The sequence below is a fragment of the Gorilla gorilla genome, chromosome 3, assembly GCF_029281585.2.
Source record: "Gorilla gorilla gorilla isolate KB3781 chromosome 3, NHGRI_mGorGor1-v2.1_pri, whole genome shotgun sequence".
In the NCBI taxonomy this organism is placed as follows: domain Eukaryota; kingdom Metazoa; phylum Chordata; class Mammalia; order Primates; family Hominidae; genus Gorilla; species Gorilla gorilla.
In genome coordinates this window covers 102,679,180-102,693,528 of record NC_073227.2, presented here as the reverse complement: position 1 = coordinate 102,693,528, position 14,349 = coordinate 102,679,180, and the positions used below count along the sequence as shown (strand labels likewise).

Here is a 14,349-nt window from a genome sequence, read left to right as displayed (position 1 = left end):
CTGTTTTCTCTCTGACTGAGAAGCTTAGTTCCCTGAAATGATAGACCAGAAACCACTGAAATTATGTCAGGAAAAATGAAATATCCCACTCTTACTTGGAACATCTAAGGCACAAAGAAGCAACTTTGATTTCCAATCCAGGTGCAAAGCTTCAGAGAAGGACTTTCTGAAAACAACATTCCACCTTAACTTTCTAGTACCCAAAGAGACGGGAACCATGGCCAGGTGTGGTGGCTCATCCCTGTAATCCCAGCACTTTGAGGGGCCGGGGCAGGCAGATCACCTGAGGTCAGGAGTTCGAGACCAACATGGCAAAACCCCGTCTCTACTAAAAATAACAAAATTAGCTGGGTGTGGTGGCGGGCACGTGTGGTCCCAGCTACTCAGGAGGCTGAGGCAGGAGGATAGCTTGAGTCCAGGAGGTGGAGGCTGCAGTGAGCCGAGATTGTGCCATTGCACTCCAGCCTGGGTACAGAGTGAGACTCTGTCTCGAGAAAAAAAAAAAAGAAAGAAAAGAAAAAGAAAAGAAACAGGAACCTGTTCTCGTTTGCAGTCCAGATCTGATGATGTTGTCCCACTTTACATACAACCCTATTTTGCTTTGATCCTATCAAAATACTGCTTTATTTAACTTTCACCTAAATGTCTCTCTTCCCCAAATCCTATCTTTTTTCTTTTTTTGAGACAGAGTCTCCCTCTTGTCGACAGGTTGGAGTGCAGTGGTGTGATCTGGGCTCACTGCAGCCTCTGCCTCCCAGGTTCAAGTGATCCTCCTGCCTCAGCCTCCCGAGTAGCTGGGACTCCAGGCATGTGCCACCATGCCCTGCTAATTTTTGTATTTTTAGTAGAGACAGGGTTTCACCATGTTGGCCAGGATGGTGTCGATCTCTTGACCTCGTGATCTGCCTGCCTTGGCCTCCCAAAGTGCTGGGATTACAGGTGTGAGCCACCATGCCCAGTCCCTATCTTTTTTTTTTTTTTTTGGACATAGGGTCTCACTGTAGCCCAGGCTGGAGTGCAGTGGTGCAATCACAGCTCACTGCAGCCTCCACCTCCTGGGCTCAAGTGATTCTCCCACCTCAGCCTCCTGAGTAGCTGGGACCACAGGCACATGACAGCACACCAGGCTAATATTTTTGTATTTTCTGTAGAGACAGGGTTTCACCACGTTGCTATGCTGGTCTCAAACTCCTAGGCTCAAGTGATCAGACCTTCTTGGCCTCCCAAAGTGCTGGGATTATAGGCTTGAGCCACCGTGCCCAGCCCCTTATCTTATCTTTTCTTCTCTTTTGTTTGGTGAGACATCTCATAGTTTCTCTGATGTGCAGTCTCTCTTGTTGCAGCAAGTCAGTAAACCATACTTCTTTCAACTACAGGTTTGTCCCTGATGGTCTGAGGCTGATTGGGCTGGAACAGTATCATGGAGGTATGGCCAAGATCCTCGCTGCCATGAACCAGAACCCTTGGTAATAATATGCACATCTGAGACTTCTTGAGTCTCCCCTGCATTAGGCCTCTCTGTCCTTGATTACATGGGTTTTGCATTGAAACTGGACTTTTATTATCTCTTTGGTCCCTTAGAGTCATGCTGATTTCTTAAGTCAGCAGGCAGAGCAATTTATCCTTGAGGTTAGGGCCCAAATTCATGAGTTTTTCTTTTATATTTTGCATTTTAAAAAGAGAGAGAATTTATTTTAAAACAGTTTCTTTTATATTACTTATAAAAGTAATATTTTTATTTTTGACCACCAGCCAACCTCTTGTGGTTTGCCTCTAAGATACTTGCACTACTTCCTGGCATAACTTGACAGAGGACAGTGAATTGTAGAGGCTACTCTGGAGAACTTTGGCTCAAATAAGATTGTTCATTTTAGACATGTCTTAGAATGAAAAAGGAAAAAAAACCCAAGTCTCATGAGGGTAGTGTCTTCTCTATTCTTTTTCTTTTTTATTAATTTTTTTTTCTCTTTTTTAAATGTTTTTTCTTTTTTGTCTTATCTTTCTAAAAGAGAGATCATTTAGTTTAATGAAAGACTCCCTCCCTCCCCAAACATCCTTCATTTCCATTCTTAGGGGTTTAATAAATATTGGCTGCTTTATTCTATGAGTTGGCAAAATTGTCAAGGGCCCAAGTTACTGTTTCAACCAGGTGTAACAACTTGTGTGTGTGCATGTGTATCCTGAAATGGGTTTTTCTATATCTAAAATTTTCCCTCTCCTTAGAGCAGAAAGATTATTAGCTTTTCTCCAATAATTGTATATGTATCTATAGCTGGCTCCTGCTTTTTCTTTTCTTTCTTTTTTTTAAAGAGACAGAGTTGCACTATGTTACCCAGGCTGGAGTGCAGTGGCTATCCACAGGTGTGATTACAGTACACTACAGCCGCGAACCCCTGGCCTTAAGTGATCCTCCTGCTTCAGCCTCCTGAGTAGCTGGGACTATAGGTGCATGCCACTGTGTCTGGATTCTTCTCACTTTCTTTTCCTGTTTTCTCCCTCCTATCCTCCCTCAAGAAATTTTAAAGGTGAATTGACTTAAAAAAAATCATTTTGTTGTCATGTGTGCACTCTAGAAATATCTAGTCCACATAAATAATCAAAAATTTCTAAACAGAAAAACTTAAAAATGGTATTTTGTTATGTAAAAATGCTAACACTGTATTTTAATTTTCATAATACTGAAGTTAAATTTCTAATGCTTTAAACTTTCTAAATTTTTATATTGGGCTTAAGAGTCAAATAACTTATTATTTCCAAAAATTGTTTAAGATTGAAAATATAATATGGTGTTTAATTAAATAAAAATGTAATTACAGATGTCTTTTGAAAGGTTTTGATTATGTGAAATTCCTGTAATACTATAAAATGTGTTAATTAAAATTTTAATTTCCAAGTTATTAAATTTTTAAGAACTTATAAAACAAATTAATTGATATATGATCTTTGGATACTTGAACAATTTGAAGTTAAAAAATGATACAAAACTCTGGTCATAGCATATGATGGAAAAATCTTAATCTTCTGAGACTTGTGGTGTCTTCAAAGGAACCACTTCAGTGCTATTTAAAGAAAAAGAAAAGTAAAAAAAAGCCCTCCCCAAGATGGCTGCTGAAGACGAACTACTGCTCCCGCTGCCCCCCGCCGAGCGGTTGGAAACCTGCAAACAGATTCTGGACGAAGTAGAAGTAGCGACTGAACCCGCCGATTCCCGGATAGTCCAGGAGAAGGTGTTCAAGGGCCTGGATGGATCTCCTTGAGAAGGCTGCCGAAATGTTAATCGCAGCTCGAGTTGTTCAGCCGAAATGAAGATTTGGAAGAGATTGCTTCCACCGACCTGAAGTACCTGGTGGTGCCAGTGTTTCAAGGAGCCCTCACCATGAAACAAGTCAACTCCAGCAAGCGTCTAGATCATTTGCAGCGGGCTCGAGAACACTTTATAAACCACTTAACTCAGTGTCATTGCTATCATGTGGCAGAGTTTGAGCTGCCCAAAGCCAAGAACAACTCAGCCGAAAATCACACTGCTAATTCCTCCATGGCTTATCCTAGCCTCGTTGCTATGGCATCTCGAAGACAGGGTAAAATAGATATAAGCAGAAGAAGGAGTTGGAGCATAGGTTGTCTGAAATGAAACCTGCTGTGGAAAGTGGTAAAGCAGATGATGAGCGTGTTTGTGAATATTATCTTCTTCACCTTCAGCGGTGGATTGATATCAGCTTAGAAGAGGTTGAGAACATTGACCAGGAAATAAAGATCCCGAGAGAAAGAGACTCTTCAGGAGGCATCAACTTCTAACTCATCTTACCAGGACAGGCCTCCAGTGAAACCCTTCATTCTCACTCAGAACACTGCCCAAGCCAAAGTATTTGGAGCAGGTTATCCAAGTCTGGCAACTATGACGGTGAGTGACTGGTATGAGCAACATCGGAAATATGGAGCATTACGAGATCAGGAAATAGCCAAGGCAACACCAGAGGAATTCAGAAAAGCGGCTCAGCAATAGGAACATCAAGAAGAAAAGGAGGAAGAGGATGATGAACAAACACTCTACAGAGCTCTGGAGTGGGATGGAAGGACACCCATCCTTGGGGCTATGGCAACCGATAGAACATGGGCTGATGTTCCCACAACACTGACAGGACTGCAGGGTGCACACCTCCCACGCCAAGGAAAGCCAGACAGTCCTCCCCTCCCTGGGCTCACGCTTCAGCTGTGTACAACGAAGGCAAAGATGCTAAATCTTGTTTTGCATTCAATAAAGTGTCAAGTGATTAAAAACAAAAACAAAACAAACAAAAAAACCTCTGGTCACTAAATACAGATGTGATCTATTCTTATTCTTATAACGTTATAAAACGACTATAAACAGGATGTGTAAATGTGCTTTTCCGAATGGGGATCTGATAAAAAAATAAAATAAGCAAACAAACAAGCAAAAATAAACTGTGTAAATGCTTTGAATGATATCATATATTGGTTTGTTTTGCCAGCTTAACATTTATGAAGATAGTCTAAAATGTGTACCAAAAAAATTAGGTAGATATTTCTTGGTTTACTGTCTTCTAGACTTCCCTGCAAAAAACAAAAGTTGGTTGCTTTGGCTAAAAGTGATAATTAATAAAACAATAAAGACTATACTTATAATAATTACAGAGAAATATGAATATGTATGCAAGATAATATAGTTTATTTATTAAATAAATTCTTGATATATTTACATTATAATTTCAAGTATAAATACATTGATTTATTTAATACACTGATTGGATTAATTTTATCTTAAAGTTAAAAGCTTTAATTTTGTAACTTATTTACATAGCCATGTAATTATATATGTCTAAACACACACATATAAATGTATATTAAGATCAATTGAAGAATCATCTATAAATGGTTAAAAAATTTTAAGGTGAAATCAATGTTAGTAGATTTATTAAAAACAGATAAATTCTTGACTAAAAATTGTTGCATGGATGATATTCTAAAATAAAAAATGTCAAATTAGAATTTGGATTTTCTTTTTGGAAAATGACTAAGTTAGTCTGTGACCAGATAACAGCTATCCTTTTGAAACACCAAAATACTCTATTAATTCTCTAGACTTCTTGGCATACTCTGGAATAATTTTGACCAAAAATTCCTCACTTTTCAGTTAAGTTCCTAGTAATAACTGTTCCCTACTGACGTGGTTTTTAAATACGTATAATAACTATAACTGTCTTTTGGAGTTTTTGTTTGTTTTGATAGGGTCTCGCTCTGTCACCCAGGCTGGAATGCAGTGGTACAGTCTCCACTCATTGCAGCCTTGACCTCTTAGGTTCAAGCCATCCTCCCACCTCAGCCTCTCCAGTAGCTGGAGCTACAAGCATGTGCCACCATGCCCAGATAAATTTTATTTTTTTAATTTGAGACAGAATCTCCCTTTGTTGACCAGGCACAAATTGTGCAGTGGCACAATTTGGGTTCATGGCAACCTCCACCTCCCGGATTTAAGTGATTCTCCTGCCTTGGCCTCCCGAGTAGCTGGGATTACACCACTGGGCGCACCACCACACCTGGCTAATTTTTGTATTTTTAGTAGAGACGGGGTTTCACCCTGTTGGCAGGCTGGTCTCCAGCTCCTGACCTCAAGTGACCCGCCCGCCTCGGCCTCCCAAAGTGCTGGGATTACCAGTGTGAGCCACTGTGCCCGGAGGTCTTGGATTTTAAAAATTATAATTTCTGTTCATACCTTTATCTTCTGACAATTCTTCTTCATTCTGCCTTTATATTAGGCCCTAAATTCAGAATAATAAAAATGTTAAGATGTTTTTTATCCTTAAAATATCTTTAGACTTCCTGAAATGACTGTTAGGTATCACAAATATTTGCTCATTCACTTTCTACTCAGGAAGAATAATTGAAATAATTGTTTGGCCTAGAGTGGTGGCTCACGCCTGTAATCCCAGCCACTTTGGGAAGCCGAGGTGGGCAGATCGCTTGAGCCCAGGAGTTCGAGGCCAACCTGGGCCACACAGTGAAACCCGTCTCTGCGAAAAATACAAAATACAAAAAATTAGCCAGGTGTGGCGGTGCACGCTTGTGGTCCCAGCTACTTGGGAGGCTGAGGTTGGCAAATTGGTTGAGCCCAGGAGGCAGAGGTTGCAGTGAGCAGAGATCATGGCACTGTACTCCAGCCTGGGTGACCCCAACTCAAAAAAAAGAAAAAGAAAGAAAGAAATAATTAAGTGTGGGCATTTTTCAAACTTAAACAATGGTGAGAACTACTTTTTAGTAGCAATTTTAAAAAAAAGGACAAAAGAAAAGGAAAAAACCCATATTTTATGAATTTTCTACAATGTGACATTTTTATTTTAAAAATAAGTAACTTAAAAATAGATATTACTCAGCCGGGCATGGTAGCTCATGCCTATAATCCCACACTTTGGGAGGCTGAGGCAGGCAGATCATGAGCTCAGGAGATTGAGACCATCCTGGCTGACACAGCGAAACACCGTCTCTACTAAAAAAATACAAAAAATTAGCCAGGCGTGGTGGCGGGCGCCTGTAGTCCCAGCTACTTGGGAGGCTGAGGCAGGAGAATGGCGTGAACCTGGGAGGCGGAGCTTGCAGTGAGCAGAGATTGCACCACTGCACTCCAGCCTGGGGGACAGAGGGAGGGTCCGTCTAAAAAAAAAAAAAAAGGTAAATAGAAAGTTAAAGAGCATATCAATCATATACATATTTAATGCATTTTAGTTTATCTGAATCTCTCTTGGTAAGCCAACAGCTGGAAGACATGCACTAAGAAAATGGGAAGCAGTTGGTAGAAATAATTTTTGGATATGTGGAGAAATAGCTGGGATTAAAAAAAAAAGGGCTGTGGGAATCTGGAGTCATAAAGAGACTGTTGCAGAAGGGGGATGTTAGAAAGAACAAAAAAACCAGGAATTTAATTTTTTTCGCAGGAAAATGAAACAGAAAAAACTGCTTTGGATATAGCACAGAGCCAGTGAAGGATATACAATGGTACTTCTGAAACAAAGGGAAGAAAAGAATGCCCAGAAGTTTGTGTATAGGAGAACCTACCCAGCAGTTCTGCTGTGAGCATCAAGAGGGGAGGCTAGGTCTTTCTTCATGAAATGGAGAGCCTGGAGAATGCTGGGCTGGTAATGTCAGCACATCAATTTACCTACTCAAAACTCATATTTCCACTTTCCTTTTGGGTTCACAAGGGTGATCTGCTAAGATGGCTAAAGTCTCTGGGGACTTTTTTTTTTTTTTTCTGAGACAGAGTCTTCCTTTGTTGCCCAGGCTGGAGTGCAGTGGCATGATCTCAGCTCACTACAACCTCTGCTTACCTGGTTCAAGCTATTCTCCCACCTCAAACTCCCAAGTAGCTGGGATTATAGGTGTCCGCCACCATGCCCAGCTAATTTTTTTTTTTTTTTTTGAGATGGAGTCTAGCTTTGTTGCCCAGGGTGGAGTGCAGAGGCGTGATCTCAGCTCACTGGAACCTCTACCTCCCAGGTACAAGCGATTCTCCTGTCTCAGCCTCCCAAGTAGCTGGGATTACAGGTGCCCGCTACCACACCCAGCTAATTTTTGAATTTTTAGTAGAGACGGGGTTTCACTGTGTTGGTCAGGCTGGTCTCAAACTCCTGACCTTGTGATCTGCCTGCCTCTGCCTCCCAAAGTACTGGGAATACAAGTGTGAGCCACTGTGCCCAGCCTAATTTCTGTATTTTTAGTAGGGACAGGGTTTTCCCATGTTGGCTGGGCTGGTCTCGAACTCCTGAGCTCAAGTTATCTGCCTGCCTGGGCCTCCCAAAGTGCTGGGATTACAGATATGAGCTACCACGCCCGGCCTCTGGGGACTTATTAATTTACTATATTTTGTTCTAAAGGAAGAATTTTAATGTTAGCTAGTAGTACAGTATATTGTATAGAAAAAAGGATAGAGGCATGCATAACAACTATTAGCACAAATACATATGTGCATTTTTTCTCTTCTAGCACTGATGTGACTCCTGTCATTAGCAGTTGTGACACACATTGCTTAAAATCAACAGCTGATTCAACAATTGGAAATATAAACTTTATGAATAAAAATTATATAATAAATTGAAGATTTCTATAAGCTCACCCAAGAAGTATAATACCTCAGCTAACTACATTCTCCTTTGGGATTTTATTCTTGCTTTTTGCTTACAAATATTCTTGAATTTATATTCCTAAAGGCAAAAAAAAAAAAAAAAAAAGGCACTTATACTAATATGAGCAACTGCTTCTCTTCTTTCTTTCTTTATTTTTTTATTTTTTGGAGGGTGTGGGGACAGTGTCTCGCTCTGTTGCCCAGGCTAGAGTGCAGTGGCGCGATCTCAGCTCACTGCAACCTCTGCCTCCCGGGTTCAAGTGATTCTCTTGCCTCAGCCTCTGAGTATCTGGCACCACAGGCACATGACATCGCGCCCAGCTAATTTTTGTATTTTCTGATAGAGGCGGGTTTTTGCCGTGTTGGCCAGGCTAGTCTCGAACTCCTGATGTCAGGTAGTCTGCCTGCCTTGGCCTCCCAAAGTGCTGGGAGAACCAGCATGAACACTGCGCCCGGCCCCTTTATTTATTTATTTACTTATTTAAAGACGGAGTCTCGCTCTGCCGCCAGGCTGGAGTGCAGTGGCACGATCTTGGCTCACTGCAACCTCTGCCTCCCGGGTTCAAGCAATTCTCCTGCCTCAGCCTCCTGAGTAGCTGGGACTACAGGCGCGCGCCATCACACTCAGCTAATTTTTTGCTGTTGTTGTTGTTGTATTTTTAGTAGAGACAGGGTTTCATCATGTTGGCCAGGATGGTCTCAATCTCTTGACCTCATGATCCACCCGCCTCGCCCTCTCAAAGTGCTGGGATTACAGGCGTGAGTCACCGCACCCGGCCACATTCTTTATTTTTAACAGCTTTTTTGAGCTATAATTCACATTTCATGCAATTAATTTATTTAAAGAGTAAAATTGTATGATTTTTAGTGTATTGACAAAGCTGTGTACCCATTACTGCAATCAATTTCAGAACATTTGTATAGCCCCCAAAAGAAATTCTTTACCTATTAGCAATTGCTCCTTATTTCTCTCTGACGTCCCAGCCCTAGGCAACCACTACTGTCTATTCCGTCTTTATAGGTTTGCTTCCGGGCATTTAATATACATGGAATCATACAATATGTGGCCTTGTGTTACTGGCTTTTTCACTTAACGTGATGTTCCCCGCTTCATCCATGTTGGAGCACATATCAGTACTTTATTCCTTTTTATCACTGAATAATAGTCTATCCTATGGTGTGAAAAAAAAAGCATTAACACAGCAAGCTGGAGACTGCTATCCTTAGAAAAGCCTGCTTACGGCCGGGCGCGGTGGCTCACGCCTGTAATCCCAGCACTTTGGGAGGCCGAGGGGGCGGATCACGAGGTCAGGAGATCGAGACCATCCTGGCTAGCACGGTGAAACCCCGTCTCTACTAAAAATACAAAAAATTAGCCGGGTGTGGTGGCGGGCGCCTGAAGTCCCAGCTACTCGGGAGGCTGAGGCAGGAGAATGGCGTGAACCCGGGAGGTGGAGCTTGCAGTGAGCCAAGATCGCACCACTGCACTCCAGCCTGGGGGAGGGAGCGAGACTCCATCTCAAAAATAAATAAATAAATAAATAAATAAATAAGTAAATAAATCAATCAATAAATAAAAAGAGAAGCCTGCTTACCAGATTGGCCCTTGACTGGTGTCTGGGATCTTGAATTTGGGGAGATTTCCACCATTCCCTAACTGATATGGATGGTTTATTCTACCTTAACTATTTGTATGAACTCTGGTTTGTGCTATCCACCTGTTTTCCGCCTAGAGTCTGCAATCTTGGTATATGCTAGGCAGAGGGTGCCTACATGATCAGCTCCCAGTAAAAACCTTAGGCATTGAGTCACGAATGAGTTTCCCTGGCAGACACCATTTCACAAATTATTACAATTCATTGCTGGGGGATTTAATCTCATCCTGGGTGACTCCACTGGGAGAGGACTCTTGGGAAGCCTGTGCCTGGCTTCCTCTTGACTTTGCCCTTAGTTGATTTTGCTTTGTATCCTTTTGCTGCAATAAACCTTAACCATGAGTATGACTACATCCTGTGGGTCCTCTCATCAAATATAGGGGTGAGCTTGGAGGCCTCCAAGACTATGAATATAGCTTATTTTACTTATCCATTCATTAGCTGATGGACTTGTGGATTATTTCCACTTCTTGGCTATTATGAATAATGCTACTATGAACATTCATGCACGGGTTTTTGTGTAGACTTTAATTTTTATTGGTTATTGTTGTATGATAGAGAATTTGGCCTCGTCCGTGGTTCCTGGGGAGAGACTCTAAATCCTTGTAATTTCCGAAGTAATAGGAGTATCTTTGTTTTTCGTGAGACTCTCAGATCACACCTGAGTTTACACTAATGAGGTGACTCATGCTAGGCACCTTAGAAAGCTTCAGGAAGGGGGCTGATCATGTGATTACAGAGTTGGGGCTTTGAGGCATGTGATATCACCCAGTGTCCTGGGAGGGGAAGAGTCTGAGTCCATTCCTGTGGCTGTTGATTCAATTAATCATGCCTACTTAATGGAACACCAACACTGAATACTGAACCTCAGTGGAGCTTCCTGGTTTATGAACATGTCAGTGTGTCAAGAAGGTGACACATCCAGAGACAGCACAGCAGTTCTGTGTTTGGGACCCTCCCCAACCTCTCCCCGTGTGTCTCTTCATTTGGCTGGTTCTGATACGTATCCTTTATAATAAAATCGTAATCACAAATATAGAGCTTTCCTGAGTTCTGTGTCATTCTAGTGAATTATCAGACCTTAAGGGGATGTGGGAGCTTCCAAACTTATAGCCGGTAGGTCAGAAGTGAAGGTGGTCAGAAATGTAGACTACAGTGAACCATGATTGTGCTACCACACTCCAGCTGAGGCTATGGAGTGAGACTCTGTCTCTTAAAGAGAGAGAGATTGGAGAGAGAGAGAGAGAGAGAAAGAGAGAGAGAGAAACAGAGAAACAGAGAAAGCTGACCAGAAGATCTTGGTGGCAGAATTCAGGAATGGTGGTAACACTCTAAACTTTATATGCCTATTTTCAGAGTGAAAGTGGTTGGGGGTGGAGTGTAGAGGACTCTCTTTTGTTACTGTATATATTTCTGTGTGTCTGGATTTCTAGAATTAAATTGTATTCATATAGTATTTGTGTGTTTTAAAATTATTTTAGGTCTGGTGTGGTGGCTGACACCTATAATCCCAACACTTTGGGAGGCCAAGGTGGGAAGATTGCTTGAGCCTGGGAATTCAAGACCAACCTGGGCCACAGAGTGGGACTCTGCTTCTACAAAAATTATCCTGGCATGGTGGCACACACCTGTAGCCCCAGCTACTCAGGAGGCTGAGGTGGGAGAGTTTCCTGAACCTGGGAAGTTGAGGCTGCAGTAAAACGTGATTAAGCCACTTCACTCCAGCCTGGATGATAGGAGTGGCCTTGTCTCAAAAATAAAATAAAATAAAATAAATAAAATACTTTTAAAGTAAAAATGAGAATACATAAACTGGGTATGGTCCTCTTATCTCAGCTACTGGGGACCTAAAGCAGGAGGACCCCTTGAGCCCAAGAGTTCAAGACACGCCTGGGCAACATAGCAAGATTCTGTCTCAAAAAAAATACATACAGTACAAAATAATATAACACAGTGGTAGACAGTAGAAGGAGACTGACTTAAACCCAGGAAGAAGAGATGGGCTATACTATGTGCTAGGCCTATCATGCTGTTTGCAACACACAAGAGGCCACAATGAACTGTTTGTGAACTGAATGATGTAGTGATGTTGGCAACTTCCTGAGGAAGAGCATGAAGGCAGCCTTGGTCTCTGCTGTAGCCCGCAGGGAGGTATGCCATCTTCCTGAGCCTCTAGCTGGAAAGTGATCTATGGTCTACAGCAGCGATCCCCAACCTCTTTGGCACCAGGGACAGTGATACCCGAAGTGTGTTGCTTATGTCCAGTCTACTCCGTAATCTTGTTCTGGTTGCTGTCACTGCAGAAAACCCTGCTTCACAAAGATAGGACGTTGGAAATGAAAGCAGGCTTTCCAGTACTTTTGTGGCAATCTCAGGATAATCCACCTTGACTTTAATCCAGAACATATGGAGATTTGAAGTTGACTCAAACATACTGTTTTTTTTTTCCTTTTTGTTTGTTTGTTTATGTTTGAGACAGAATCTTGCTCCATCACCTCATTAGTGTAAACTCAGGTGTGATCTGAGAATCTCATGAAAAACAAAGATACTCCTATTACTTCAGAAATTACAAGGATTTAGAGTCTCTCCCCAGGAACCACGGACGAGGCCAAATTCTCTATTATACATGGATGCTCTGCGTCCATCTCCTCACAGAGCTACAAGAAAAATGAAAGTCTACACAAAAACCTGTACATGAATGTTCATAGTAGCATTATTCATAATAGCCAATAAGTGGAAATCGCCCAGGCTGGAGTACAGTGGCGCAATCTCAGCTCATTGCAATCTCTGCCTCCTAGGTTCAAGCGATTCTCCTGCCTCAGCCTCCTGAGTAGCTAGGCCTACAGGCACGCACCAAGACACCCAGCTAATTTTTGTATTTTTAGTAGAGATAGGATTTCACAATGTTGGCCAGGCTGGTGTCGAACTCCTGATCTCAGGTGATCTGCCCGCCTCAGCCTCTGAAAGTGCTGGGATTACAGGTGTGAGCCACCGCGCCTGGCCTCAAACTCTTTTGAAAGCTGAGAGAGGTGGTCATGCACCAGCTGGGAGAAAGAAGGCCCTGGCTCAGCCTCTTTCAAAATCTCTGCTAATGTTTGAAACACGTCAGAAATCCCAGTGTTCACTCGTCGGCCCCATAATTCCAGTTTGGTTTTGAATGCAGCCACCTTATCTGCTGACTTGAACAAAGTTGTTGTTTCCCCCTGAAGTGACAGATTGAGTTTGTTGACCAGGTTGATATGTCACACAAGTAAACAAGTTTTGTGACCCATTCTGTGTCACTGAGATGTGCTGCCAGTGGTGATCGTTTTTCTAAAAGAAATATCTGGAGCAGCTCTTGTAACCCAAAAACTCTGGCCAGTGAGCTACGTTTAGAAAGCCATCTCACCTCTGTGTATAAGAGAAGACGTGTGTGCTCTGCATCCATCTCCTCGCAGACCTGCATGAACAGATGAGTTAAGGGCATGTACTTTAATGTGGCTGATAATTTTAATCACATCCTGCAAAACGTTGTTAAGTTCAGGTGACATTTTTTGGCTAGCCAGCATTTCTCTATGGATGACACAGTGTGTAGACTCATATTCAGAAGTGACCTCATGGCTGGGGACGGTGGCTAACGCCTGAATTCCCAGCACTTTGGGAGGCCAAGGCGGGCGGATCACCTGAGGTTGGGAGTTCGAGATCATCCTGACCAACATGGAGAAACTCCATCTCTACTAAAAATACGAAATTAGCAGGGCATGGTGGTGCATGCCTGTAATCCCAGCTACTAGGGAGGCTAAGGCAGGAGAATCACTTGAATCTGAGAGGCAGAGGTTGCAGTGAGCCGAGGTCAGGCCATTGCACTTCAGCTTGGACAACAAGAGTGAAACTCCATCTCAAAAAAAAAAAAAAAAAAAAAAAAAAGGTGATCTCTTTCACCCAAGTAGTGAAACCAGAAAGCTCTCCAGTCATGGCAGCCGCTCAGTCCATGCATATATCAACACAAGATGACCAATTCAGTTTTCCTGATATGTTGAATAGTTCTGCAGCTGTGGTGTTGGTTGGCAACAAAAGTGCATATAACATATCCTCATGCACATCCTCCTGAAAAAAATCACACAAAAACAAGCATCGTTGCCTTGTTGTCAATATCAGTAGACTCATCAATCTGGATGGCATACCATGGTGACTCACTAATCTTGACAATCGTGCCTCAATATCCTCTGCTATTTCATCAATTCATCTAGTGCCTCTGCAGCCTCTCCTAAAAACTAACGGCAAATGTCTTTAGCAGGAGGCAGGATGAACTCTTCACCAATAGCAAAGGGCTTCTTAGCTTTTGCAATGTGGTGAGCCACTAAGGATGATGCTCTCAGTGCAGACACATTTGATGAAGTGGTGGCCTTCAATAATTGCTTTTGTTCTTTGTGTTCACTTTTTTCTTTTCTTTTTTTTTTTTTCTGAGATGGAGTCTCGCTCTGTTGCCCAGGCTGGAGTGCAGTGGCATGATCTTAGCTCACTGCAACCTCAGCCTCCCAGGTTCAGGCAATTCTCCCTGCCTCAGCCTCCTGAGAAGCT

At 42.4% G+C, this 14,349-nt stretch overlaps 1 non-coding gene and 1 pseudogene across 1 annotated transcript; both read left to right on the top strand.

Moving 5' to 3' along the window:
• The first annotated feature begins 2,993 nt into the window (after positions 1-2,993).
• Positions 2,994-3,062, top strand: LOC115934459 (small nucleolar RNA SNORD42). Its single transcript, XR_004070253.1, has one exon. It is a non-coding gene; the product is annotated as a small nucleolar RNA SNORD42 (small nucleolar RNA).
• On the top strand, positions 3,057-4,119 carry LOC101141376 (immunoglobulin-binding protein 1-like; annotated as a pseudogene).
• Positions 4,120-14,349: the final 10,230 nt, after the last annotated feature.